The 24,703-nt window shown below is 41.9% G+C and overlaps 1 protein-coding gene and 1 long non-coding RNA gene across 11 annotated transcripts in view; one reads left to right on the top strand and one right to left on the bottom strand.

Annotated features, from left to right (window-relative positions):
• TENM4 (teneurin transmembrane protein 4) overlaps positions 1-24,703 on the top strand; it is a 711,224-nt gene that overhangs the window by 287,410 nt on the left and 399,111 nt on the right. Inside the window, exon 4 of one of the 10 annotated variants that reach the window (XM_073215955.1) lies at positions 4,501-4,597. The exons of the other annotated variants lie outside the window; for them this stretch is intronic. The gene's annotated coding sequence lies outside the window, so the exon portion shown is untranslated. The remainder of the gene's footprint in view (positions 1-4,500; positions 4,598-24,703) is intronic. 10 annotated transcript variants of the gene reach the window in all.
• Positions 7-24,525, bottom strand: LOC118970960 (uncharacterized). Its single transcript, XR_005059181.2, has 3 exons — positions 23,172-24,525; positions 5,813-5,849; positions 7-2,768 (listed from the first exon to the last, which is right to left on the bottom strand). It is a non-coding gene; the product is annotated as an uncharacterized lncRNA (long non-coding RNA).

Raw genomic sequence — 24,703 nt, forward strand, 5'->3', positions numbered from 1 at the left:
GGTAACGTCGCAGAGCCCAGCACTTTTCCTGGCATATAGTAGATGCTCAGGAAATGCCCATTTGCATTTCTTCGGCTGGAGAAGCATTGCTTTGGTCCTGCACACTGCCTGGCTGCCATCTCCGCCTTCAGTGTGGGGGGGCTGTTCTGGAAGGTGGTGGGCTGGTTTGGGTGCAGTGAACGAGAGAAGAGGCAAGTAGTTCATGTTTCTTGGTCAAGTCAGGGTCCCTGTTTCCTTGTTCTAGAATGATCTGCTGGGAGATCTTGAAGAAAAAATACAAATGAACTTGCCTCTGCCTGGACTCTGTTGAAGGAAACTAGAGAAGACAACTTTCGAGGATTTCTGCTGCACCCCCACCCCCACGCCCAACCCCTGGCTCCCTACTCCAATATTTTATACTGTTTTGTCAGAAAAATGCCCTATAAGAAAGAGCTGCTTTGGAAATTTATTCACTCCAGAAGAATCACTAGCCTTCACTTATAAAACCCTTTCATGCATTTTTCTTATTTAATGCCCATAGAAATCTTGTCAGGTAATTACTTATTTATCAGTATTTTGTAAAAGGGCCTTTAAGTGGTTGTTATTCGTGCTACACATAAAGCAAAACCCAAACAGAGGTCCTCCCTGACCCCAGTCTAATCTTCTTTTACCTGCATGACAGTCTTTCTTGGTCCCCTCCTTTGATACTGCCTACTCAGAGACATCACAACAAACCGTTCCCTGCTTGTGGAGTTTCCTGCCCATTTGAGGGTGATTTGGGATGTCTTCCTGGTCACTGGATAAGTATAGACCCTTTTGGGGGGCTATATTCCAGAGGCCATACTTCCCAGGAAGCCCAGAGCTCAGAATTGTAATTGTAGCCACCACGTGTCAGTAGATGGATGTCAGCCAGCATTAAAATTGTAGCATTGGAAGGGGACAGAGGAATGGCTGGTTCCTAGCCTCTTATTTTCCTATTCCATTGGAAGGTCGTGTTCATTAGAGCTTTTAAACCAAAAGCAAATTATTGTAATCCATTTGGTAATTATACCATGCTGAAGTTCTAGACGCTGTAAATTGCAGCCGTGATATATCTAGATGAAGTTTCTGGGAGTTTATTTTTAGCCACTCAGAAAGCACTCATTTTCCTAGAGGCTTCACTTGCAAGTCTAGAGGGGGGCAAGTAAAATGCATCTGCTGTCCTTCTTGTCCTGTTCTTGGATGGAGTTGTTTTACCTCCCTGCTCTCCTCCATAGAAGCAGGTGGTTATAGAAAATCTTGAAGCCCTGTCTGTCTTCAAAGATCTAACTCTCATTTCCTGAATAGGGGAACTAGAATGTGTCCAAACATGGTCTTTTTCTGCTTAGTTCATCATGGAGAATGTCAAAAGCCACCACCCCAACATGTCTGTGAACACAAGCCTTTAGAAAACTCTGTCTCAGTCCCCATTTCCTGATCCTTATTTTTTGAGGGATTGAGAAAGGTGAGAGGATTTTGTATTTGTTTAGCACCTGCTGTGTACATAAAACACTGCTCAGTGCTGGCATTTGAGTGATTTGGGGGCACCCCCCGCTTTCAAAGCCAATGTCATACGGTTAAAATTGGTCAGTTATTTATGAACGTCTGTGTTCCAGGCACTGGGCTTGGTTCTGAAAAACATCATAAAGATCAAGTAGCTGCAACTCCCAGCCCCAAGGAGACCAGAAAGGAAGGTAGAGCATGAAACTGATAGTTGAAATGCTTTCTGAAATGCAGTGTTAACCATGGATGATAAAATGCCAAGTGCCATCACAGACACATTCTGGCAGGGGTCTGGGTCCATTTGTGCCTGTTGGGGGAGGAGAATCAGAGAAGGCTTCAAGAATGAAGGGGGTTTGACCTGGACTTGATGTATAAATAGGATTTAGAAATGTGGGGATAGATAAGGGAAATCGAACAGATCTGTTTTGGTAACTTTGGCAGTCACCCTGGCCAGATCCGAGCGATGGCTGTCCCTGACCAGTCAGCCTAGCAGAGCACATTCCTTCCCCATACATCATGACCTCCAGCAAGTTTTCTTCAATTTTTACAAAAGTATGATATATTTTTTTCAAAGAGTAAGAAAAAAAAACCTTTGAAACAGTTCCTTTGTTCAGATGCACCTAGTATCTGGACTTCTGGATGAACAATCTTCTCCTCTATCTGTGTTTTGGGGCAGAGAGATAGATGTGCGGTCAGATAGATGAATAGGTGGTCTTTTCTTAGCTGCTTTTTTCCCATCTGTAAACTAGGAATCTTAGTAATACCTACCACAGATGGCTGTTGTGGTGATCAATTGAAATAAAGTAATGTTTAGCACAGTGATTGGTATACATTTAATATGCATTTAATAAATGGTAGTTTATTCTTATTTTATTGAAACAGTTCTAATTAAATTATGAAAATGCCCATTCAAATAATAAAATTTAAGGAGGGAAAGAAGGGTGGGGAGGCTCTTTAATCTTTCACATTTAACGATGAGGCAGAGAAAAAAAGAACCGGCCAAAAAGACAGAGAAAGTTATTGGAGGGAAAGGAGGAGAATCAGGAGAGAATCATTGCAGATGCCGAGGCAGGAGAGTTTCCAGAAGGAGGTGGTGGTTCTGCTAGTGAATGACTCAGAGAAGCAGCTGCAGATTGAGAAGTCTCTGGACTTTGCAGTGACAGCATCATCATGATCTCGAAGAGAACACTCGGGACGTGGAGCCACACCAGTGACTTGTGGGGCATAGACGTAGAAGAAGTGTCGTTCGGATGACTCAAGAACTTTCTCTGAGAAGGGGAAAAAGAACTTGGAGTGGGATGGAGACAGGGTCACAGGAAGGGCTTTGTTAGATGAACAGTATTTGAACTCAACTGGCACAAAGCTTCTCTGCCTTTCTAACCCTATGCCTCCATTTGATAGAAATACACATCACTGTCCCCTTCAAGATTAGGATATCATGGCACCCACAATCCAACACCTACCCCAGCCCCTTTTGGGAATCATACCTGCCAAGAAGACCCTGTCAGGATTTACTTCTTGAGTTGTACTTTTAAAACAGGAATTTAATCATCTGTTGGACTAAGAAATTATGTAAGCATTGAGGGTGATCACAAGGATGGATTTGAGACAGTGACTAGACCAAACTGCGCAGGTATGAAGAGGGAGGGGAGGTGGAAATCAAAGAGGGATCCTGGGGTTCTGGCTTGGAGGACTGAGTGAATAGCCACACCAGTTGGTATGTGTCCCTTCTCTGTGTTGCCCCCACCACCACCACCCACTGCCTGGGTGACACCTCAAGGGTTCGTTGAGAAGAAGAAATCACATGGCAAACGTGTTCATCATTTGGATACTTTCAAATGCTTTATAAGGCCACGGTATTATTATTAATCCTATCATAAGCAAGAAACAGTGCATCTGGCTCTCTTCGTTTGTACATTCTGTTTTTGTCTGCACAGTCTCTATGTCCGTCAGTGTAGTTCTAAATGGCAGGAGGGAACTAATGTGTATTGTTCACGTACCTTTTTCAAATAAAGAAAAGGAGGTATAAGGAGGTTGAAAAAAACTCCCCCAAAATAACACCGAAAAACTGGAGAATATACATTCTTTCCAAGCACAGATTCACAGCAATTGACTACATCCCAGGCTATAAAATCCGTCTCAATAAATTTTATGGAATCAGTATCCTACAGACCACATTTTTCCACCACAGTATAATTAAGCTAGAAATCAATAACAGAAAGATGAATTTAAAATATATATATATATTGAAAGACATTAACAAAAACACTTCTAACCCACCCATGGGTCAAAAAAAGAAATGATAATAAAAATTATAAGATTCTTTTATAAATAAATGATAGAGGAAATAGGAAATATCAAAGTAAAATGTAACCAAGACAGCACTTTAGGAAAATTTCTCATTTTAAATGCTTGAATTAGACAGGAAGAAGGGCTGAAAATTAAAGAATAGATGAAGTGGCCAATTTAAGAACAACAGTAAACGTAAATAAGATGGCCCAGGGTTACACAGTTGTAAGAGGTAGAGCCAGGATTTGCAGAGACATGGCTGGCTTCAAAGCCCTCATTCTGTGCCCTTCACTATAAACCTTTCTTGGAGCCATTTGCCATCCTTTGCCCAGGGTCTGGAAATTTTCTTTCTTCCTAAGAGTCAAGGAGATGAGCCTATAGGGTAACTCATTATATCAAAGGTTGATGATAAATTGCACTCATTTATTCATCCATCCTTTTATTCATTCATTCATTAATTATTTATTGAGCATTTGCTGTGTGCCAGGCACCATGATCACTATCTTAGTTGCCTTTCCTCTGAGTGTTCATAAACCAGTCTTTGGCCTGGACCAAGGCTGCTGCCCATCCCCACTCCACCCCGTCCCCCATCCCCCTCACTACCCCCACCCCTCACATCCCCCACCCACCCCAGCTGCCTGACTCTTCCTCACTTGTCAGAACAGCATCCTCATCAGAAATGACTGATTGCTCTCTTGTCTCTTTCAACAGGTAGACTGAAATTACCATGTGTCCAAATTAAAATTGCATACTTCAAGGATTATTTGAAGGACTATTCTTAGACCCTTTTAAGAAGATTTAAAGAAAAGTGAGTTGATTTTTTTCAACACTCCAGAGAGTATTCATGATTTAAATTAATGTTATGAGTAGTTTTTTTTCTCTACCTCTTCAGTATGCGTTAGTAGGTAGACTGTGTCTCCACTCATTTTGTAATACTTTTTTTCCCCCTGAGAACAGTGAGCAGGGAGTACAAGATTACTGCCTGCCTTCTCTATAAGACTTCAGTGCATTTCAAAATCTTGTGGAATCTTAGATATGAAAGGGTCTTAAGAGGCATGGACCTTTTGGCAGGTGATAGAGAGGTATATATATAGATAGATAGATAGATAGATAGATAGATAGATAGATAGATAGATAGATAGATAGATAGATAGATAGATATAGATATATAGATATATATAGATATATGATAGAGAGAGAGGAGAGATGGATCAATAGATAGAGAGATGTAGATATTTGACCTATTATTGAAACCTCCAAGGATTTAAGAGGAACTTGGTATCTCCCCACATTTAGGATTTTTACAGAATTCTTCCTTAATCTGGATTTGAAATCCACTCTACCTCACATCTTGCCAAGCCTCTTTCTTCTTTACTAGACAGTTCTATCCTAAAAATGATTGAAGACACAGATCGTGTACCTCCTTGAGATCTTTTCTTATTTTTTGTTCCTCCAATAACTCCTCATAATTTGGTTTCAAAAGCAGCTCCTGCCCTGACCACCTTCTTTCCAATACTGTAAATATCTCCTTAAAAAGAGGCACCAGCCTGGGACACAGACAGAGCTCTACCAGTGTCCTTTCTTCCAGGAGAACTGGGAGACTCGGGTGAGATAAACCCAAGGACCAGCCCAGGTTCCAGTCCTAGTTCTCCCTCGCTGTACTCTCAGGAGAGTCCCTTCATCACTCTGAGCTCAGGGAGGGTAGGATGAAATGGTCACTAAGATGCCACTCACCTCCATCTGGACAGTTTTTCTGACTTGGAATAAAGAAGCTGCGGCTTCTCAAGGTTCCAGGCACTGGTGTGGGCCAGGACTTGGGGATCAGTGGGACCTACCCAGTTCTGTCACTTCTCTCTGAGCATCTATTTCCTCATTTGCAAAATAAGAATGTTAATACATGTGGCGAAGGGTTTGTGTGAGATTGCTGGCATAATGTACATAAAGCACTTGATACCTGGCATGTAGGAAGTGTTCAGAATGAGGTAGCCCTTGTAGCAGTGTAAGTGGTGATGAAGCTCCTTACCTTTGGCTGGAGGACAAGTCAGGAGGTGGTAAGGCCTCTAATAAGGAAAGAAGAGAGAATACACAGGCATGCTTATTAGGGAAAAGGGAAAAGTGTCCACATCCCATATAAACTCTCATGCAAAAACAAGCCCAAATCTGAAATGTTCATATAATGAAAACTGTACTCAGACTAGACAAGGAAGGACTGGTTGGCATGGAATATACAGTTAAAAGGGAAACTTCAGGTGGGTCTGAGGAGCTACACAAATTCTGCCGACTTGAGGCTGCTGCCATTGCTCTAGCCCCACATAGGAAGGATTACTGTCCCCAGAAGGATAGTCCCCGGACCCCTACTAGACCTGGGGAGCTTTGAGAATCATCGAATACTTGTATGTGTTCAGAAGACTTGTGAGGATCAGGTGAGAAACTGAGTGTGAGAGGGATTTATAAACTATAAAGGTTCCTATATATATATTTTTTTTGTGTGTGTGTTATCCATGTATTAGGTGCTATTTCAGAACCTGGGAAATCAGGAGAGAGGATTAAACTCAGATGAGCTGAGTGTCTCATGAACCAGTGGAACCCAGCCCACAGATTTCTGAGTAAAACATGCGTGTGTGCATGCAGGTACATGCCTGTGCGTGCACACACGTGCCTATGCATGTCTGCTTGTGTGTGCACGTGTGGGAGACAGAGTGTCTTTTGGCCCTTTGGAGGGGATCATGACTCCTTACCCAGGGACTGGCCGCCTGGACGGAGTATAACTTAAGAATGAAAACACAGGCCATAGTGTCAGTCAGCCTCTCCCTGTGCCGGGCCAGCTGCATGAGTGTGGCACATTTTTGACAAAGAGTGCCACAGTCCCTGCCTTCATGGAGCTTAAAGTCTGTGGAAAGGGCCGCTCTGAGGAGCTGGGAGGGTACTGCATGGAATGCACCCTTGACACTGAGAAAGCAGCCAGGGTGTGTGGGGCTTCTCCCATGGTTCATGGAGTTGTCAGAGTTTAAGGAAAGCCATCCTGACCTGCTGGGTAAAAGGAACCTCTGGACTTGGCTTAGATTCCATGGGGCCTTCCCTGAGGGCCCAGGTGCTCCAAGGAGGGGGAGCCCACACCCGCAGCCCTGCTGAAAGGGCTAATTCCAGAGGTGTTCCCACTCCTCCGCCATCCTCTGAGGCCCCTCTGTCTGGGCTGCTGAGCTGGCAATTCCTAAACTTGGGAGAACTGGGAATGGTGGTTTCGTTTAAGGTGTGGAACAAGGACTTCTTTTTTTAATTTGGGAATTAAAGATAGCTGATACCATGGGCTTTATTCTGCAGATAGCTACCGACTATCCATAGAGGGGTGCTGCTCTAGGCTAAAGCTCCTGCAGATGCCACCAGCCAGATGGGCCCTGTGGGGGTATCCAGGTCTGCGAAAGACTGCAGAATTGTGTACTGCAGTGTTTTTCAAACTGTGAGCTTTGACCCCTTAGTGGATCATGAAATTAATTCAGTAGTTCAAGGGTATTATGTGTTAAAGTGAAATGGAGTAACCCATAACTCATAGAGTAAGTGAAGATGTTTACATTACATATACTGAACAAAGTCCTCATATCCTAAATAGATATGTAATAGGAATAAAAGAGGAAGCTCCTACAAATCGGTAAGGAAAAAACCAACAGCCTAATAAAGAAAAATAGACTCAAATAGACACTTCACAAATGAGTATATCCAGATAACTAAAAAGCATATGAAAACATTATTAGTTGTCAGGGAATTTTTAATTAAACCCACCATAAAATAACACTACACACCCATGAGAATGGCTAAAATGAAAAAGATAGACAATACTTAGTGTTAGCAAAGATCTGGAACACCTGGAACTCTCATTCACCGCTGGCAGAAGTGTCATTTGTTATGATGACTTTGGAGAATTGTCTCGCAGTATCAACTAAAGCTGAACATACGCATACCAGCAATTCCATTCTAAGATAAATACCCATGCTACACACATGTCCACCAAAAAACATGGCCTCCCACAGTAGAATGGATGAGTTATCATATATCCACACAGTGGAATGTTGCACATAGTAGTATCAATGACCCTCATGAACAGAATGTTCAAAGAAAAAGCCAGGCATAAAGAAATGTTTCTACCTTTACCTAAAGTTCAGAAACAGATGAAACTAATCTATTCTGTTAGACCTGGATAGCTGTTATCCTTGGGGAGAAGCTGGTAAATGGGAGAGACCAGGAGGGGTCTTTCAAGGCATTGGTAATGTTCCGTCTTTTGATCTAAGGGCTGGTTACATGGGTGTTGTCAGTTTGTGAGAATTTATCAAGCTGCACATTTATGACATGTACATGCTACTAACATCATGCTTCAACAAAAGTTTATATAATGAATTTATAAATGAAAATAAACAAAGAGAAAGACAGCAAGTAGTAAGGGTAAGCATTTTAAGTGAAACTTAAGTTAGATATATGTGTGTCTGTATGTGTGTCTACACTGAATTGAGACGTCAAATGCATTTCTGTGAGTCACAGTCCAAAAAATTGCGAGCCACTGATTTAATCTAACCTTCTCACTTTAAAATGAGGAATCTGAGACCCAGAGGAAAGGGGAATTCAGAGCAGACCTAGGAGGAAAGGCAGAGCTGGGAAGATGAGTCTTGGCCTCCTTCTGCTAATTCCGTGTCTCCTATTTCTTCTGCCAACTGGTGGAATGGTGCATTCGGTTGAGTAGGCTCCGTATGGCACCTTGATCTCTGGGCGGCAGCCCTGTGCTTTCGGTCCAAGGGGAGCGATTGTTTTTCCACCCACAGACGGGTAGAGTCAGAGTCCCAGCCACCTTCGCAGGGGCCTGGCTCCAGCTCCCCAAAGTCCACCCCTCCTCCTTCCTGCCTCTTCTGCCTGATCCGCTTCGCTCAGAGCTCCGTAAACACCATTGCACTCTATCATGCGTTCATTTGTGTAAAATGACTGTCATGCCAAAGCTATTTTATGGTTGTAGAAGTTGGGAAACTGAAGAAAACACATTGGGAGGATAAGATCTGACGAAGTCTGCTCGGGTTCTGGCTTTGCATCTTTATTTTGTTACAGAATCATGAGTCCATTCAGCAGACCTCCCCCACAGAGGTCAGGGGGCTACCAGCTTCTGAGGGTATAAGAAGGGTAGGATGCAACCCTGTCCCTGCCAGGCAAAGCTTCACAGGGAATAAAAATGTGCAGATTTAATTCAAAAGGCTCAGTGTGAAGTTCACAAGGGCCTGGAACCATCTTAAGTAGCAGGGTTGCCTAACAACAGTGGCACAAAATACATGAGCACCTTCACTCAGGACCCCTCCTCCGCCCCACACACCCAGAGGGGTAGGTATGGTTTAGGATGTAATAGCTCAGGCCTCCCGGGAGGGGCGTCATGCCCAACCTTGGAGGTGGGAAGCCAGCAGGGTCCTGAGAAAGGTTTCATAGAGCCAAAAGATTTCAGCTAAGGATTGAAGAGAGGGAACTGCATGGAAAGGAATGCTGAGGAACAACCAGCAGGTAAGAACCTCATTTAAAAGAAGCCATGGTGTACTGTGGAGACTGCGGTTCTTTAAAGCTGAAGTTGGGGGACTGCATGGGCAGTGCAGGAGAGGACCCAGTGGGGTGGACAGGAGCCAGAGGGCCTCCTCCCTGACAAGGAGTGTCCAGGGTGAAGAGGGAACATAGCCTGAGATTCAAATAGGCCAGAAATGCCTTTAGCCTTGGAGACAGAATGAGAGATGCGGGCAGACGCAGCTCTGAATATCGGCGCCGTACCACAGTTTCGTCTCACGGCACTCGCTTGTGCCATCTTCAAGGACGACTTGCAGAGAACTCTTCTGATCTAGACCTGGCTGAAGGCAGGACCTGGGGAGATGTGCAGGAGAGTTCCCAGCCTCGCCATGCTGCCAGAGGACTGACAGGTCATAACTGAACACGAATTTGACAACGGTAGTTGTATCTAGGGCAAGTTGTCCCAAACCCCTTTCTAGGATTCATTAACCCTACAAAATGTAGTTTTTTAAAAAAAGGAGGAGGTTTTCCTTTCGCATGATCTGAGAGGTACTCTAAACTGAATTGTCATGGTACTTCTCACTGCCACTGACACACTAAAGGCTCTGAGAAGTCCTGCAGTGAGGAGGCTAACCTAATGTTTCCCAGACTTCTTTGCCCCAGAGCCCCTTTTTGCACGTCTTTTCAAATCCCTCTGTCTTCCAGAACTTGCTTTGAAAAATTCCATTCTAGAGAATGGCCTGAGGGCTGGTTGAGGGCTCTGAGGAAGGAGAAATAGGCTCTTCTCACAAGAGGACAGGGAGGGTGTCCCAGAGAAGGGAGATTTTATATGCATTATATAAGGCCCAGCCTGAGCCCAGCACAGAGTCTGGGCCCCAGCAAGTGCTGGGTAAATGACTAATAAGTGAAGGCGTTACTGCTCTGTTTGCTAGTGAGAAGAGTGCAGAGTTCTTAGCAGAGGCTTGAGACAGGGTACACGCTACAGTAGCACTCTGCAAATGGGTCTTTGGCCGTTCAATGTAGGGTCTCTTTTGTTTCACTTGCCCCCTTCTTTTGAGTGTTTAGAAAAGGCAAGAGGAGGCAGTGCGGCAAAGCGGGCCGAGGTCACATACCGTGGAGCAGACTGCCCCGGCTTGGCCCCCAGCGCCGTCACGTCCTGGCTGGTTACCTGTCAGGTGCCCTACTTTTCTGGGTCTCAGCACCTGTATCTGTGAAATGGGCCTAAAAAGAGTGCCAGCTTCACAGCACCTGAGGTTAAGTGTGCACCTAGGAGTGGCCCTTAGTGAGGGCCTGGCACCTGGGAAGCGCGAGCAGTCCTCACGGGCCGGCTTCCTGCTCTGGCTGCTACCCAGGGCCTTTGGCCCATGGTTTCCCAGCAGACTGTGGATCCTCATATTCCCGAGCGAGGCGAGCTGCGCATTTGTTTTCCCTCCGGTGGCTTCAGGAAGGGCTGGGATGCTGCTGCTTCATTCTCAGTAGCCTGGGCCGTTTGAGATAAGGCTCAGGTTCCATTCCCAGCTATTAGTGCTCAACCACTCTGCCTGAGTAAATATTTCTGAGGGAGTCCAGGACATCTATTATTAATTTACTGCAATCAGTTGCTGTACTTACCAGAATCACTTCTGCCTACAGATGCTTTTATAGGGCATACGGCATTCTCCTGACCTTAATGCTTTGCACAGGGTGTGACAGCAGTCAGCCTCTCCTGCCTTTGTCTCCCTGGGGATGGATGGACGGTTGTGTGGTCAGTGGGTACGGGGTTCACGTTGGATCCTATGTAGTTCTGATGTTGGAGCTGCAAGAATCTAGTTCTTGACACTCCAACTTTCAGCCTCACACCTGATTCACAGGTCGAACCCCAGTGTCATCCTTCAGAGCACCTTCTCTGCCATGGCCCTGTGTCCAGTCAGCCCCCAAGTCCTAGTGGTACCATCTCTGAAGCCTCGTGAACCCAGTCCCTTCCCCCCACACGGCCACCAGTCAGCTAGTCCAAGCAGCCCTCTTCTCATCCTCCACGCCCCAGCTTCCCTGATGCCAAACCGAATCCAAACCCCTGCTTTGTGTTCCCATAGATGCCCCTCCCCCTTTAAATCACCTTTTGAGTTACCAGTCCCTGATCTAGCTTCTCTGCTGGACTGTAAGCCCATGAAGGTAGGGATCAAGCTCACCTTAGGAATGACACCTTGCAAGTATAAATCTCATCCCAGTTAGTAACACACAAGACTGTGCTTTTTCTTCCCTCTTTCCCCATTTCTCCCTCCCTTCCCTCTTCCTCTCCTCCCTTCTCTCCTTGTTTCTGTTGTTGTATTTTTCATTACAGTCGAAGGGGGACTAGTGATCAGAGGAACTTCAAGGCCATGGTGGTAGGATTGGAAGTAAATTAAGCAGGGCCCTGAAGCCCCAATCCCTTGTCAAGCCAGAAGCTACCCTTTATTCCCCTTGCATATTAGAATTTTATTTTAGATTTTCTTTAAAAAAAGTGAAAAGTGGTTCTTTTTTGGACTGACTCTGCAGCTGTACTTCCAGAGTTGAAATCCCAGCTCCGCCCGTACTGCTGTGTGACTGTGGGGACATGATGGTACTCTCTGTGATCGGTTTTACCATCCGAGAAATGGGGTAATAGCACGTCTATCTCATAGATTTGTTGAGAGGAATAACAAGTAAACCATTTGGGAAAATGCCCAATGCCTAGTAAATTAGTTAGTTATTATGGTCATGGTTGTGATCAGCGTCATTCATGAAACCATACATTATACAATTCTGTACTTTCATTTGCTAGAGCATGTCCAGGTCTCCTAGTGGTTAGTTTTTATACTTTCAGCTTCCACTGGCTGAGAAATATATGACAGAAAGCTACTGTGGATTTGGTATTGTCTGAACTCAATGTATGCTTATAATAGGCTCAGTATGCTTACAACATATAGGCTCAGTTACAGACAATGCTTGGTGAACCAACATCCAGGTTCCTAGATTATTCCAGTAATAGTGTCTCCCAGTTAGAAACCTCTGATCTAGGTCATTGCTGTTTCCTCCAGCATATTTCATGGACCATGGTAGGCACTAAATTAATATTTGAATAAACAAGTAACTGGATGGATGAATGGATGAATGGATAAATGATTGAGTGAATGGATGAATGAGTCTGTTTTACATTTGCCTCCTGATTTACTTTGAGCAGAATAATAAGTGTGTATATTTGTCTGTGGGTGTGTGTATGAACATCTGCAGAGAAAGCCCCAGCTATTTATGTCCCAGGGAAGATAGTCGTAGTTACACAGTTTTCATATTCCCCCACCTTTAATTTATAAGGATGTTTTTCACTGACGCCCTTTCAGCTGCATGGCCCTGACAAAAGATAAGCATTCCCTCTGCCTCCTCCATGCCTTCCTCCTTCAACAATGAGGGCTGTGTGCTGGGAAGATAGTCTGTGGATGCTTCTTTCCCAAGGTCCACAGCCTTGTCTGGCTTCTATCAAGAGCACTGATGGGGGAGGGAATGCAGACAGTTGCATTCAGGGAGCAGTGCCTATGGCCAGGTGCCAACTCAACAAGTCAGGCTGGGTAGATAACTCAATATCCCTTCTGGGGTACAGTCAGCCTGACCTGGTTATCCAGCTCTCTGTAGCCAGCACCCTGGAAGTCATCAAGCTCTCGTTTCCCAGAGTCATTTCCTCTGGGCCTAGGAGAGGATGCAAAGCTGGAGAGAATGGGTGGGAGATGACAGAGGGACAGCCAGCCAGTCTCAGGGTGTAAAGAATTTCACCTCATAAGCACAAAGGGCTGCTGTGGCGACTGCATCTTAGGGCTTCAATTCACTAATGAGATTAAAATGCCCGTGGCCTGCCTCTGCACACACTTACTTAGGAACACTTGAGCTGTTTAATGAGTGTTAGTCAAGCATCTAAGAAAGGCCTGGGCAGGCGCCTGCTGATGGCTTGTTGATTAGAATACCAAGTGAGTTGCCCTTTGAAAGCCAGCAGTTGCTGGAGAGCAAACCCAGGGGTCAGATTTCCTGGTAACACTTACATTCCCACTGTTTCCAGAGGTTTACAGATCAGTAAACTGATCTGGGTAAGGAATGGTTATGAGAACATTTTGATAATGACAGGGACAAAATAGTGATGATTATCACAGTAATAAACAGTGGTCATCAAACCTGGCTGCTCAGAAACACTCGAGGGTTGGTTGGTTGTTGTTTGTTGTTTTGAAAATACAGTCTCCTAAACCCTATCCCTAGTGATTTTCTGGGCCTCAGGGCCTAGGAATCTATGGGATGATTCTGCTGTTCCTGGCTGGGCCCTGGCTTTGGGAACTGCTACTCTGTTGAATGAGGGCACGTTGGACCCAGGCTGGCATTTCACCGCCACTTCTAAGATGCACGACCTGATGCCTGTTGCTTAGTTGCTCACCCTCAGATCTCTAAAAAGGGTTAGGTAAAATGGTGTAGCCACTGTGGAAACCAATGTGATGATTCCTCAAAAACTGTCAAATAGAATTACCATATGATAAAGCAATTCCATGTCTGGGTATACAAACAAAAGCATTGAAAGCAAGGACTTGAAAAGATATTTGTATGCCCATGGTCACAGCAGCATTATTCACAGTTGCCAAGAGGTGGAAGCAACCTTTGTCTGTCAATGGATAAACAAAATGTGGTAAATGCATGCAATGGAGTATTAGTCAGCCTTTAATAAGGAAAGAAGTTCTTACACATGATACATTATGGATGAACCTTGAGTACATTATGCTAAGTGAAATAGGCCTGTCACAAAAGGGCAAATATTGTGTGATTCTACTTATATGTGGTACCTAGAATAATCAAGTTATAGAGACAAAAAGTATAATCGTGGTTGCCAGCAGCTGGGGGAAAGGGGAAATGGAGAATTGTTCACAGGTATAGAATTTTAGTCTTACATGATGAAAAGAATTCTGTAGAGGGATGGTGGTGATGTTTGTACAACCAAGTGAATGTGCTTAATGCCACTAAACAGTACACTTAAAAATGATTAAGAATGGTAACTTCATGTTATGTGGATTTTATTGCAATTTTTTGAAAAAAGGATCAGGCAATATCTTCCTTTCCAAGTAATTCCAAGAATGGTATAATGTAGCATTTATAAAGGGCCTAGCACAAGGCCAGACATGTTTTACATGCACCAAAAGTGTTTCTTCTTCCTTTTGTGACTTACCAATACCTTTCATAACCATTTTCTTCTCTGCAGGCTTTTTATTTGTGTTCCCTGAACCCTATGTCTGAAGTAAGGGGGGAAGGGGACTAACATTTGTTGATAACTAATTATGAGTCATCCCATTTGACCTTCATTTACCTTTGAGATAATGAGTATTCCCAATTTACAGGTGAAGAAACTGAGGCTTAGAAAGTTTAAATGACTTACCTAAGATCACAAAACTAAGACAAACCAGAATGTGGCTTGTCTAACTATACCCTTTTGAGCAGCTTTTGACCTACAGATGGCTGCTGCTCTCCAGGGAGAATGTGGAAAAAGCTACACTTGCTGATTAACTTCAACACATTTGAAGCAGTAGAAAGTTTGGGTGAATGTCTCCAGAATCCTTAGAGGAAGCAACATCTTGACTAAGTCAAGGTCATGTTTGGCCCTTACTTGGTGCTCAGAGCCAAACCCCAGGCAGACCTTCCTGTTCAAACCACTATTGGCAAGGTCCATTAATGCTCATAGCATCTAAATAACAGCCTCTCCTTGAGACTGCGGTTCTTTGACATCACATGGAGTCTAAATTCGCCTTGAAACTAGCCACCCACCCACTTAGCCCAAGCAGAAAAGATTTGTGTCCCTCAGGTACAAATGAATGCCAATTCCCCTTGCAGCATATCCAGTATTGCCTGGGTCTGAGATAGAAAGCTGATGAAGGAGAAAATCATGTGGGCACAATGTGGTCAGCACACCAGAGGTGTTGTTACTGCCAAAGTCAACATTAAGGTTAGGATTTTATTACAAATGTGTGAGTTAAATTCAACAGCAAACTGAATAGCTGTATTAGCAACATCATCATATAGCAAAATAAATACTAACTGGATAGCCAAATAAAAAGTGATGATGATGATAATAAGGGTGGGTGGTGGTGGTGGTAGTGGTGCTGATGAGAGAGGTAACTTAAGTAGCTAAACTGGAAAATAAATTAGATCGCCAAAAAAAATTTAAAATAAATTGGGAAGTGTGTCACCAAGATGGCAAAATAGGTCATTCCTGACTTTGCTTCCCCTCACAAGAAGAACTAACAATTATTAAAGTAAAAGACACCATTGAGAGAACCCTAGGACATGGGGATGAGGCTGAAGCACCCCCTGCACCTCAGACACCAAGACTGACTGCATCATAAGGGGAAGAGAAGTGGCTAAATGTTGACCACATTGCCCCACCCCCTGGACAGTTGCAGCAACACAAGCTTCACACAGAGAAGTCTCCCGTGAGCCTCTGGTTCCTCCAGTGGGCAAAGAGAACCCAGAGGGACTACTTTAAGGAGTCCCTACTCTGATCTCATACCATGAAGACTGCAGGGGAAACTGGGGTACTCACCACTGGGAATCTGTGATAGAGAAGAGGGAGGGGAAGGGCTTGTAACAACTAGCACATGGATATTGATAGACTCATATCTCCAATGCCCAAGTAGTAATTCCAACTAGCAGTTTTACTAATCTGCATAACCAAGTCAGGGGTGCACTCTGACCAGGGAACTCGGGCCTGAACTGAATCCTCACATGAATAGTCGCCAGCCCTAGAGCCCGGTTTGCTCACACCCAGGCAAGGAGCAAAGTCAGAGTCCCACCTGCTGTAGAGAGTATCTTCCAGCCCCATCTCAGCAAAAGGGCTGGTGGCAATTCCTGGAAGCTCTGCAGCCCAGCACTACTGTAGCTGAGAGGCAGGTGGGCAGAACTGATTGCCCCCAGAGGAAAGCCAGCACTGGATAGGGGCAGTTCCTGTGCCATGCACAGGCTGGAGGATTAATTCATAGCCAAGGCTGAGGGTAACTGAACCAGAGAGCCTCTTTGAGACATTGAGCATATCCTGGAGTGGAACCTATCCCTCCCACCTAGGCAATCGAGCTGACATATAGTCCTCTGTGTAGTGCATCTTCTAGTCCCATCTGACCAAAAAGGCTGGAGACAACTCCTGGAAGCTGTGCAGCCCAGCAGCACTCAAGCCAAGAGGTGGGAGGACAGAGACAATTGTTTGCAGAGCAAAGGCCCTAGTAGGTCAGGGAGCTTGGGATGAGGGTTAGCTTGAGTTAAGAGAACAAAGAGCTTTACTGGCTTTAGAGCTGCTTCTCCCACTGTGCCCAGGCAGAGATCTAATTTGTAGCCCCATTCATTGCTGAATATAGCCTTCAGCATGTTCCATCAGGGATCCTAACCAGAACACAAGGGAAGCCATGTAGCCCATTCAACAACCCTATGTACAGTGGCCCTTGAACAGAGAGCACAGCCCATGGTTTTACCCATCTACAGAGCAAAACCGATGGCCTCACTTGACCAGGGAATTCATTGTACACTAAGGTCTGATTTGGGTCCCCAAATAATGACCTATATAGGCCCTGTGTCCCATCCTGCTGCCCTGCTAGGGCAGGGAAGCTAATTCATAGTCTCATTTACTATGGGATATAGTACCCAGTCCTGACCAGAGAATCCAGCAACCATGGAACCCATCCTACAACCTCATTTGGGAAGAGGACCAAACCAGCAGTCATGTCCAACTGTTCTCAGGCAGAACCATTCACCCCCATCCCTGCACTCAGCTCTCCAAGAGTTGCCTTACCCCAAAACAGACCGTAATAGCAGGTCCCACCTGCCCAAGGACATTATCAGCAGACATACCCAGAAACTCAATCTGAGCTGACTGGTAAAAACAATATCTGCTAAAGCAAACCCGTGAAGTCTGAAAAGGAGCCCAATTACTCAGATATTCAGATACCAACATAAGGAATCAAGGATCATGAAAAATCAGGCAAAATATGATACCACCAAAGGAAACTAATAAAGCTCGAGTAATTGACCCCAGAGTAACAGAAATCTATGAACTGTCAAAGAATTCATAAAAATTTCCCTTAAGGAAGTTCAGTGAGCTGCAAAAAAAAGCAGACAGCTTAACAAAATTAGGAATACAATGCATGAACAAAACAAGGAAATAGCAACCATTAAAAAAACAAAAACAAAAACAAAAAATTGAGAAATCCTAGAGTCTCCATCTGAGCTAAGGATTTTAATAGAGACCTTCGAAAGTAGTTTCTACCATTCAGAGGAAAGAATCTATGACCTGGAGAATAGCAATTACCCAGTTAGAGGAACAAGAAGAAAAAAGTATGATAACGAATGACTATAGCCTACAGGAATTATGAGACACAATGAAAAGAAACAATGTTTGCATAATAGGAATTCCAGAAAGAGAAGAGAAAGCTATAGGAAGTATATTTAAAGCTATAAGAGATGAAAACTTCCTGAACCTGGGTATTAAAATGGATGTCCAAAACCACGAAGCTCAGAGGACTCCAAATAGGTTAAACCCAAACTGGGCTGTATCAAGACACATTATAATTACACTGTCAAAAGTCAAAGACAAAAACAGAATTTTAAGAGCAGTAAGAGAAAAGAGAGAAGGTACATACAAGGAAACCCCATAAGACTATCAGTGTATTTGTTAACAGAAACTTTTCAGGCCAGGAGAGAATGGGATGGCATATTCAATATACAGAAGGAAAATAACTTTCAACCAAGAATTCTATACTTGGCAAAGCTGTCCCTCAGAAACAAATGAGGGATAAAGACTTCCCTGAGCAAACAAAAGCTGAGAGAGTTCATTACCACCAGACCTGCCTTCGAAGAAATGCTAAAGGGAGTTCTTTGAATGGAAGTAAAAGAATGTTAATTAACAACATAAAAACATACAAAGGTAGCATAATGGTAATTACATAGTCATACTTATATTGTGTGATATGGTAATAACAGTGTATAATTCACTTACAACTCTAATTCAAAAGTTAAAAAAATTCAACTAGTAAAAATAACCATTACTACAATAATCTGTTATTAGTTACACAATTTAAAAAATGTAAATGGTGACAACAATAACCTAGCATGAAGAGGAAGAGAAGTAAAATTATAATGTGTAGGAATTCTGAACTTAAGCTGTTATCATTTAAAATAGGGTATTATATGTTTAAGATATTTTATGTAAGCCACATGATAACCACAAAGGAAAATCCTTTAGAAATTACACAAAATAACACAATAAAGAAGTCAAAGCATAATGATACCAAAAACATCAAAATGCACACAAAAAGATGGCAGAATAAGAAACAAGGAACAGTGGATCTACAGAACAACCAAAAAACAATCAACTAAATGGCAATAGTAAGTCTTTACTATCAATAATTACTTTAAATGTAGATGGATTAAATTTTCCAATTAAAAGATGTAGAATGATTGAATGTATTTTTTTAAAGTACACAAGATCCAACAATGTACTGCCTACAAGAAACACACTTTTTTCTTATAGGCACACATAGACTGAGAGTGAAGAGATGGTAAAAGGCATTCCAAGCAAATGGTAACCCAAAAAAAAACAGGAGTAGACTTTAAAATTGGTAAAAGAGACAAAGAAACTCATTATATATGATAATGGGGTCAATATACAAAGATGATTTAACCCTTATCAATATTTATGCATCTAACATTAGACCACCAAAATATATAAAGCAGAAACTAACAGAGCTTAAAAATAAATAAATAGTAATATGATAATAGTTGGGGACTTTAATACCCCACTCTCAAGAATGGATAATCATCCAGACAAGAATCAATAGGAATTAGCAGATCTGAACACTGTAGACCAAATGGACCTAAAAGACATATACAAAGTGTTCTATCCACCAACAGCAGTGTACACATTCTCAAGTGCACATGACACATTTTCTAGGACAGGCCATATGTTAGGCCATAAAACACATTTTAGTAAATTCAAGAAGACTGAAATCATACTAAGTATCTTCTCTGACCATAATGGCATGAAAGTAGAAATCAACTAAAGGAAAACTGGAAAATTCACAAACATGGAAATTAAACAACACTCTTCTGAACAACCAGTGGATCAAAGACTAAGTTAAAAGGCAAATAAAAAGGTTTCTTGAAACAAACAAAAATGGAAGCATAACATACCAGAACTTATAGGATGCAACAAAAGCAGTTCTAAAAGGAGAGTTGATAGCAATAAATGACTACATTAAAAAGCAAGAAAGATCCCCAATAATCTAACTCTGTGCCTAAGGAACTAGAAAAGGAAGAAGCAGCCAATGCCAAAGTTAACAGGAAAAAGAAAATAATAGAGATTAGAGAAGAAATAAATGAGCTAGAGAACAGAAAAACAATAAAAAAGATTAGCCAAGAAAAGGTTGTTTCTTTGAAAAGACAAGCAAAATTCACAAACCCTTAGTTAGTCCAACAAAGGAAAAAAGAGAAAGGACCCAAGTCAACAAAATTTCAAATAGAACAGGAGACATTACAACTGAAATTAAAAGGACCATAAGAGACTAGTATGAACAACTACCTGCCAACAAACTGGACAGTCTAGAAGAAATGGAAAAATTCTTAGGAACATACAAATGACCAAGATTGAACTAGGAAGAAATAAAAAACTTGAATAGCCCAGTTACTAGTAAGGAGGTTGAATCAGTGATCAGTTGTCTCCCAGTGAAAAAACTCTAGGACCAGATGGCTTCTCTGGTGAATTTAAAGAAGAATTAATACCAATCCTTCCCAACTCTTCCAAAAAATTAAAGAGATGGGAACACTCCCAAACTCATTTTACAAGGCCAGCATGATCCAGATACCAAAAGGTGAGTACTAGAAAAGAAAACTGCCGTCCAGTTAACCTGGTAAATACAGATACAAAAATTTTCAAAATACTAGCAAACCAAATTCACAAGCACATTATAAGGTTCATTCACCACGATCAGGTGGGGTTTATCCCAGAGGTGCAAGATGGTTCAGCGTATGCTGATCAGTCAATGTGATACATCACATTAGTAGGATGAAAGAATCATGATCATCTCAGTAGATGCAGAAGAAGCACTTGACAGATTTCAATATCCATTCATGATAAAAACTCATAACAAATTAGGCATAGAAGGAACATGCCTCAACATAATAAAGGCCATATATGACAAGCCCACAGCTAATGCCATACTCAATGATGAAAGGCTGGAAGATTTTCCTCTATGATCAGAAACAAGACAAGAGTGCCCGCTCTTACCACTCCTATTCAATATAGTACTATAAGCCCTAGCTAGAGCAATCAACAAGAAAAAAAATTAATTGTATCAGAATTGGAAAGGAAGAAGTAAAATTGTCTTTATTTGCAGATGACATGATTTTAGATATATAGAAAATCCTAGGGAGGGAGAAGGGGATCAAGGGGTATTATTAGTAGTACACATGGTGTGAGGGGGATCATGGGGAAGACAGTGTGGCACAGAGAAGACAAGCAGTGACTCTGTGGCATCTTACTACACTGATGGGCAGTGACTGCAGTGGGATGTGGTGGGGGCCTTGATAATATGGGTGAATGTAGTAACCACATTGTTTTTCATGTGAAACCTTCATAATAGTGTATATCAATGATACCTTAATAAAAAAAGAAAAGAAAAGAAAATCCTAAGGACTCAACCAAAAACAGTTGGATCTGATCAGTGAATTCAGTACAGTTGCAAAATATAAATTTACATCCAAAATTAGTAGTGTTTCTACACGTTAACAACATGTTTTCTGAAAAAGAAAGCAATCTACCCCATTTACAGTAGCACCAAAACAACAAAATACTTAGGAAAAATATAATTAAGGAGATGAAAGACTTGTACTCTGAAAACTACAAGGCATTGATGAAGAATTTAAAGATGACATAAATAAATGGAAAGATATCCCATGTTCACAGATTGGAAGAATTAATATTGTTAAAAAGTCAGTATTACTAAAAGCCATCTTTAGATTCAATGCAAATCCTATCAAGATTCCAATGGCATTTCTTATAGAAATAGAGAAAAACATGTCTAAACTTTATATGAGACCACGAAAGACCCCAAATAGCCAAAGAAATCTTAAGAACAAAGGAGAGGCCACGCACTTCCTGATTTCAAGCTATACTATAAAGCTGTCATCATCAAAACAATGTGGTACTGACATAAAAATAGACAAATAGAGCAGTGGAACAGGCTTGAGAGCCCAGAAATAAATCCAAGCATATAAAACTAATATTTGACAAAGGAGTCGAGAACGTGAAATGGAGAAAGGCTAGTCCCTTCAACAAATAGTGCTAGGATAATTGGATATTCATACGTAAAAGAGTGAAACTGGACTCATATCTTATACCACTCACAAAAATTAACTTGAAATGGACTAAAGACTTAAATGTAAGACCCAAAACCATGAAACTCCTAGAAGAAAATAATAGGAAAAAATCTCCTTGACATGGGTCTTGGTAATGACTTTTTGGATATGACACCTAAAGCAGAAGCCACAAAATAACAAACAAGTGGAATCACCTCAAACTGAAAATCTTCTGCATAGCAAAAGAAATCATCAGCAAAGTGAAAAGACAACCTATGGTATGGGAAAAAGTATTTGCAAACCATATATATGATACGGGATTAACATCCAAAATATACAAAGAACTCACACAACCCAATTGAAAAAAAAATGTTTTTAATGGGCAAAGGACCTGAATAGATATTTCTCCAAAGAAGATACATGAAAAGCCAACTGGTACATGATTAGTTGCTCAGCATCACTAATCATTAGGGAAATGCAAATTAAAACCACAGTGCGATATCACCTCATGCCTATTAGAATGATCATCACCAAAAAGACAAGAGATAATAAATGTTGACATTGACATGGAGTAAAGGGAACCTTGTGCACTGTTGGTGGGATTCTAAATTGGGATAGCTACTATGGAAAACAGTATGGAGAATCCTCAAAAAATTAAAAACAGAACTACCGTATGATTCAGCAGTTTCACTTCTGGGAATATATCCAAAGGAAACAAAAACACTAACTTGAAGAGATATCTGTACCCCCTGTTCACAGGAGCATGGTTTACAATAGCCAAGACATGGAAACAACCTAAATGTCCATCGATGAATGAATGGATAAAGAAGTTGTTGTGTGTGTATTATTCAGCCATAAAAATTTAGGATATCCTAATATTTATGAGAACTTGGATGGACCTTAAAGGCATTATGCCAAATGAAGATAAATACTGTATGGTCTCACTTATATGTGGTATCCAAAAAAAAGCAAAAAAACAAAAACACCAAACTCATAGAAAAAGAAATCAGACTTGTAGTTGCCAGAGGAGGTAGAGGGCAGAGGAAAGGGGAATTGGAGGAAGGTGGTCAAAAGATCAAACTTCCAGTTATAAAATAAATAAGGACTAGGGATGTAATGTACCACATGGTAACTATAGCTAACACTACTGTATGATATATAGGAAAATCATTAGGAAAATAAATTCTAAGTTCTCATCACAAGAAGAACCAAGTGTTTCCTTTTTTCTTTTCTTTTTATTGTATGTATGTGAGAAGATGGTGTTAGCTGAAACTATTGTGATTATTTGCAATATATATGTCAAACCATTATTCTGTATGTCTTAAACAGTGACATTTATCAATTATTTCTCAATAAAACTGGAAAATTTTTCATAAAAATTGTATTTATCATACATGGATCCATGTTAAGCATTTTACACAAATTCCCATATTTCCCCCTAAGAAGACCTGTGAGGTATATGATACCATCACTGTTTTACAGATAAGAAAAACTGAGGGTAGGTGACTCACATGTCCGAGGCAACATAGCTGATGTTGATCTGAAATTAAAACCTGAATTCTTTCTGGCCCAAGACAAATACATCTTTGACTCCAACAGATATACCACATGATAGGTAAATCAGGATGATTATTCATTTTCAGGAACAAAATCATTTTCTTGTTTTACAGCAGGAGTCTTTTGAAAAAGTAACTCATATAGTGCATTTAACATAAAACCCTGATTATGAAGATTCATTTGGGGAAAACATTTTCAAGAAGAATCATTCCCATCTGTGTGGCTATAAAGCTGTTATCAGAGCACTGTCACAGGTATTATGTTAAACATTAACTTGACTTAGACAAAACCTTATCACTCTTTTCTCTGTGGCAATACCATCTATGCAGTGTATGTCAGTGGTTAAACAAATTAGGCTTTGGTGCTGAACTTGAATCTCAGCTCCACTGCTTACATGGCTATCTGGGGCAAGCTACTTGGCCTCTCTGAGTCTCAGTTTCTCCATCCAGCTATTTATATATAATGAATATTAAGCCCTTGTCACAGAACAAGTGAGGAATGTCATTTGTAGTTTGCGGTGTTCACCCAAATATCTTCTGAGTGTAATTTGGCTTCCTGTGTAGAAAGCACTGATCAGATCAACATGGGGCAGTTTTGTTTTTCTGTGGCAATGAATTTATTGACATTCTGCCTTGTACTTCAGTCTCCTGTGAACTTTCCAGTTAGCACTGGGACACTGATGATTTTGAATTTCTGGAAAATCCAACCTAATATTCTGATATGATGGTGGAGAAAATTCCCCAGATTTTGCTTCTGTGCCTCACTTTCCATTCTTTGCTCCTAAGGTTCTGTTGTGTTAGGTAAGCACCTTGGAAATCCCAAATGGGAATAGCATCTATCACCACCTGGAAAGTTGGAAAGACTCCCCCTCTCTCAGACACTAAGACTCCTCAGGAACAAAGACACTGGTATTGCATATTGAGATCTGGAGTTCAAGAAAGAGGTCAGGGCTGGAGAATAAGATTGAGGCTGCAGCCCACAAGTAGCTGCGATCACCCCCAGAGAGGGTGTAGCATGAGGAAAAAAGATGAGATCAAGTTTATGCAATAACCAGGGGAAATGAAGACCTGAGCTAGCTCATGGTAGTGGAAATAAAAGGAAAATTACTAAGGTGTGATTTCTGCTGGTCTGAGGGTTAGGGAAAACACATGGAGATGATTCAAAGTTGACTGAGTTCCAGCCCCTTCCTCTGCCCACCCTGTTCTGTAAGTTTGCCCTCATTTGTGTCCCACCAAGTCTCCCCGTGCCGCACACCCCAGACAGGGTATCGTTAGTGTGTAGGTGTCTGCATCTCCCCGTGTCCATCATCCAAGTGCTCCTTCACTTCCTTTCAGGTTCTAAATGAAACAGTGTGCCCCCCTCTCAGCCCTGTCTGTCTCCCTTATCCTCATACATTTTTTTCTTCATAGCACTATCAACATTAGATAATCAGCTTGGCATTTATTGTGTGTCTCCCCCTAACTAGCACTGACTCTGGCAGGGACTT

The sequence above is a fragment of the Manis javanica genome, chromosome 11 (assembly GCF_040802235.1).
Source record: "Manis javanica isolate MJ-LG chromosome 11, MJ_LKY, whole genome shotgun sequence".
Taxonomy (NCBI): Eukaryota; Metazoa; Chordata; class Mammalia; order Pholidota; family Manidae; genus Manis; species Manis javanica.